Consider the following 6048-nt stretch of genomic DNA (forward strand, 5'->3'; position numbering starts at 1 on the left):
GGACAGAGGCAATTTATATACTGTTCATATTGCTACCTCTTCACAATTAATGATTTTTGTGAGTGCAGAGCACTTCATATATATTATATGCATGTTATCACAACAATCCTGTAAATTAAGTAACTTAATTTATTAACTTAATTAAGTAACTTTGCATTCCAATACATGCAAAGAAGGCTGAAATGGAGTGGCTTGACTCAGGGCCTCTGAGAAGAATTTTATCAGGGGGTACAAAGTTTCTTTTGTTTCTCCCAAAGAGGGAGGGTGTGAATCAGCGTGGGGGGTTGGCAATGAGGGTGGACAGAATGGGGGCAAAACAGGCAGGGGGAAAGTGGCAACAGTCAGAATAGTCTTTGGAGTCCAGGTCTACCAGTCTTCCCCATGCAGAGATCAGAACTATCTGCCTTCCCAGCATTGGTAGCTAGATACAGCAACCTGCATGGGCAGTGAGCCTGGTTGAGATTGGAAAATGGAAGATCCCAGGAAATTTCTGCGCCCCCTCCTTTGGCTCCTGGGCCCCCTTTCTGACCCTGGGCCCTGGTACAAATTATCACCTGTACCCCCCTTTCCTAGGCCCTGGCTTGACTAAAGCCACCTAGTGATTTTATAACAGAGGCAAGAGTTGAACATAAGAAGTCCTGGCTAACAGTCCAGTCCTTTAACCACGACACTACCCTAGCCTTCCTTTGTGCTCTATGCAAAAGCAGGCTTTATATCTTGCACTGCAAAAGCCTTACCTACTTGAGTGGTAAACAAAAGTAGTCCTGTGAAGGCAGTAAGCTAAATATTAGATTATGTACCAATCAGTTACAGCAGCACTGAAAAAAAAAATCTGATCAAATGAATGAGACAGAAACCAGCACAAGATGGTCATTAAAAATAATCAGGGATATGAGAAGATGACACTACCTCTGCCTCCTTCAAGGTGGCTCAGGGCTTGATGTTGGTAAAGATCACAAGAGAGTTCTACAGTGAGTGTAATATAAGGGAATATATGGCAACTCTTGAGGCAAGAAGCAATAAAGAGCTACTCTTGAGGGATCTATGTCTAGAAGAACCCAAGAAGAACTCAAAATTACTCAGCATACCTGTAGACAGACACAAGGGTTAATAGGGAAACAGCCCTTGCAGGGTGAGCTACAAGAAACAATCAGGCATAGTGTAGATGGGATAAGAAAGACAATTTGCTATTACCTGTTAGGTAGGTCACAGAAGTATGGGACTGTGGCCTCCTTGTGGGGGAGGTCATCTTGGGAATTTGGCGGTCAGTGCCATCAGTATATGGATGGCATCAAAATGTGGGTATCTTCCTTTTCCAATTGGAAAAGCTGTGGATGTCCTGAACTGATGGCTGGCTGTGGCAACTGGAGATGGGTTAATAAACTCAAATTAAATTTAGGCAAGGCACTGGCCCCTGGTCAGTAGGCGATCTAATTTGGAGGATGGGAATAGAGTCTGTTCTAGATGGGGTTTCACTTTCCTTGAAGGATCAAGTGTGCAACTTGGGAATGCGCTTGGACCAAGATTTTACCTTGGAAACTCAGGATATGTGGAGTGCTCTCACCTCGCTTCTGCTGCTGCATCTATTTCTGAAGAAAGTGAATCTGAGCACAGCGCTCTATACCTGTACCAAAAATGATTCTGTTTCTTCTATGAAAATATTTGGATTACGTGAAAATAGCTCTCTCTCTCTCTCTCTCTCTCTCTCTCTCTCTCTCTCTCTCTCTCTCTCTCTCTGCTGATCCTTTGTTAATATTTCAGTTGGAATTGCATTCAAACTTGTAGCTGACAGGCAGAACTGAAGTCAGCAGGCTCAGAAGGGGTCAACATTTGACAAAGGTGGAATTTGAATTCATGAAGAGTCCAGTCTTGTCAACTCCCCATCCTCCTCCCAAGGGGGCGATTCTACCTCCCAGGGAGCTTGGACAGCCATTGGGGGAGTGGTGGTGGTCACAACAGGCAATCAGGCAAGCTCCTGAACAAATCAACTTTGGATAACAGGCAGAGCAACAGAAAAAGGTGCAGCCTCCTGACCTCTCTTCTGGGTTACTTCACCCTCTTTTGCAATAGCCTTCAAGCGAAAGTCAGATAGACGCTTTCTTCCTCAGGAATAAACCAGGATAAGCCCTTGGGGGGGGGGGGGAAAGACCTGCTTTTAGCCAAGTGGACCAATTGGGCCCTGCGCCTAAGGGGCCCCTGTGCTAGGGTTAAAATAAAAAAATAAAATCAATATTTTTACTAAATCATTTCACAATCACTAAAACAAGTGATTGTGTTAATTATTTACTTTTCAAAGGTAATCTACGCATTTTGTTTGTTTACTTGTAGGCTTTCAAATGCATGCAATTTTATATTAAAATGTGCTTAGATCCATCTGGTACATGCTCTTTTAAAGTACACTTTTTGATTGCTTTCCATTCTATGATACAGATATAACGTCTTTAATAAATTATATTTATAGCTCTAAGATTCTATAGACCTTGGCTGTGAAGCCGGAGCCCTACAAACATGTTTCCAGTTGGGTCCCCATGGCTCCTAAGGCCTTTGTCTGTGGGTATCCCCCAGCCCAAGACACCTTCTGGGTCTCTCTTAGGCCGACCCTGGTTCATCCAGTTATCTTTCTCTCCACTCTAATTCCTCCAACCTACTTTCTTCCTTCTTGCTTTTTCCAGTTCCCTCTTCGTCCCTTCTGTTTATCTTCCACTCGCCTCACCAGTTTTCTAACCTGGCCTTTTATCCTTCTTCTTGATGCCCCTTCCTTCCACCACTCCCTTCCTGCCTGGCTCCAGCCCCTTCCCCTCTCAGCTGAATGTCATTAGCTGCTTTTCCCCAAGGCTGGGATGCCCCAAACTGGTTGATATTACAGTAATCATATCATTAATTATCTTTCAGCAACTATCATTCTGTAAAAAAACATACAGGCCAAGAGGTGAACCAAATATAAATTATGAGGCATTCTGGAGCCAGGTGTCATTTATTTAATGGAGTGTGTGCATATTTATTTAATGGAGTGTGTTTGGAGGCGGGGGAGCTGACAGATGGACATTAATTAATTAATTTTAAAATTTAATCTGAAATTTCATTTCAAAACACTTTGTTTTCTGTTCTAATATTTACTTTATAATCTCTTCTTATATTTACAAGGTTTAATACCAAGTTAAATACCAAGATCCCAAAATGATAATGAACTCGTTTTAATGGGCACATCTTTAAGACAATGATGGATTTACCTGGGTTCCCCCTAATTATCCCCCTGAAAGCAAAAGTGGAAACTTTATTGAAGAAATTTAAATGAAGAAATAAAGTTTTTGCTGAAATCATCATAATAGTCCTTCAGATTTCCTCAAAAATTTCATGCCGCCATTACATTCTACCATTCAACCCTGGCTCAGTTCATACACATCCAGGGCTGGGAGTTGAGTCTGGGTGAAAAACCATATACATAATTTAAGTCGCTTGCTCTGCATGGTCAGCCCAGTTCTAATTTTCTTGGAAGCTAAATTTCCACCCCCCTCAAAAACGGGGAAACCTGTAGGAAATAACTGGATTGTTGCATATCTGGGCCTCTACATTAAATATTCCCCTCAGATGCTATATTGTATATGCGGTGGAGATGAAAGACCTTTGGGAATGTGGCTTCTTATGCCAATGTGGCTTCTCTGACAAGCACAGATATCATGCAAACCAATCTAAGACATACAGTTCTTATTGTTCAAAGCAATTTCCTGATCACGAACGACTGTTCAATACACCTCATATTCTGAGGCTCAAGACAAATAGGTGTTCGCAGATGGGCAGCTTCCCCAAGACATTTTAACATAAAGCCATGAAATCACTGAGAACTCTTCCCCGTGCAGATTAATATCTAGAACGAGCGAGGAATGAAGTAGAATAACGGTAACATTGTACCAATTCACAATGTTTACCAAATAAGTATTGGATTTTCTTTCCAAATGCTGGATTGATTTTTCATCTGCCCCTTCTAGTTTTACAGCTGTGGCAACTATAAATAAGTTTCAGGAAAATTACTTCTCCACTGTTTTCACAACGCTTTTCTTATCTAACAGGCACAGCTGTCACATACCTAAATGCTTTTATTTACGATATCTATAGCTAAAAATTGTAGCGACAGTGTCCTTTAATCAAGGGAGTTAGCATTATCAAAGTACTTTATGAATTTTAACTAACTGCCAATTTGGGGCTTATTATGGTGGCTATTTATCTTATCTAACTAAAAATATTTCAACTTTTCCCTTCCTGGAATAATTGCTTCCAGTGGCTGTATCAGGATTAAGGGACTGAAGTGTTCTCATTTTGGGGTATATTAAAGGTCAGACTCTATCTCCAGTTCTTTACCTTTAAGAAAACTGGACCAAGGAAAAATATCAAAAAGGAGTGCAAAGCAATGCTAAATAAATTTGCTCTCCAGAAGTCACAGCTGCCCGGTGTTTGGAATAGGTAAAGGGAAAAGGCAATGTATAAGGGGAAAAAAATTCTTTCATAATTTATCTCCTTTATTGATGTTTGCATGTAATTTAATAAAAGCTGACATCAGTCAGGTTAATTCTGTCTAGAACCCGCCTTATTCATACATTTACTAAAGGCCAAAATGAAGCAATTTGAATACTGTGACCCTGAACAGGTTTACTTGAAAGTAAGCTCGACTGAACTGAATTGGCTGACTTTTGAGTAGACTTTCTTTTGAGTAGACATGCATAACATTGTACCAAAAGCACCATTAGTTTGAGCCTCTGCTTTGGGCAGATGCCAGTCATGCGCACTACTGTGAAAAGGACAAATCTCAGGTTTGAAGGCGAAGTTCAGATTTACACTTAGCTTTCACTGAGTAACGTTGGGCACAATCCTAACCCCTTATGTCAGTGCTTTCCAGCACTAACATAAGGGCAATGCAACTCTGAAGTAAGGGAACAAACATTCCCTTACTTTGAGGAGGTCTCCATGAGTGCACCAAACTGCAGGATGCAGCACATACCCCATTGGCACTGCTATGCCAGTGCTGGAAAGCACTGCCATAAGGGGTTAGGATTGCGCCCTTTGACTACAATCCTTAATTGTACTTATGCTGGCACAAGTCCCTTGTGCCAGCTTCTGGATATCATGAACGTGCCGCAAAGCACATTTGCACTACCATAGGATTTGGGAGGGCCAGTGCAAGGATGTGTGCTGGCCTCCCTGCACTGGATCCAGCCCTGGCAAAGGTAAGTTCATGCCACTGGTGGGCCGCAGGTGAAGGGATTTGGGGCAGGGGAAGGGCATTACAAGAGTATTCCGGGACAGGGTGAGGGAAGATTGCAGGGGGGTTGGGCCAGGGAGGAGGGTAGGACCGGCCTCTGGCATTTTGGTCAGGTCCGAAGCCCCCCTCCAAGCAGCCCAGCCTTACACCGGGCTGCTCGAATCTGCACCAGCAATTTAGCTGGCGCAGATCTGAGAAGTCCCACTGAAGTGGCTGGGACATTATATGGGGTAAGGAGACTGCAGTCTTCTGGCTCTTTTGCTGACATAAGCCTGAGGAGACTCAGGAGCTGTTCAGGGCAGGGAAAAGATAGGATCCTGGTGCACAACTGCTGCATAATTATTCCCCCTCTTGCCCCCAAACCGCTCTCTGCCTGGACCATTCCATGCCCTGAACCACCCACAATCCCCCCTGAACCACCACCAACAACAACCTACCTGCTCTGGCAGGGCAACAGGGAACCACTGTCACATGCGTGGGATCTTGAGATCTGGCACCATAAGCTCCGAATAGGATTGGGCAGTGAGTAGAATATCTTCAAGTCATCAGGTTAATTGACCTTACTGCAGTTATAATATGGAAGGGGAGAAATTCAACATGGGACTGCTTTTCTAAGTAGGAGTCCTTTGAGTTTGTAATGTCTAGTTTCTCTCTGAGCTCTTGAAGGAAGGGTGTGCTGCAACTGTAATTAAAAACAACACATAAGACGGACATTATAAGAATGGAGTTTATTACCATTATGGAATTTTTGTCAAAATTAGTACTTTCCCACCTTAATGTTCCATGCAAACATG

The sequence above is a fragment of the Tiliqua scincoides genome, chromosome 6 (genome assembly GCF_035046505.1).
Source record: "Tiliqua scincoides isolate rTilSci1 chromosome 6, rTilSci1.hap2, whole genome shotgun sequence".
NCBI classification, from domain to species: domain Eukaryota; kingdom Metazoa; phylum Chordata; class Lepidosauria; order Squamata; family Scincidae; genus Tiliqua; species Tiliqua scincoides.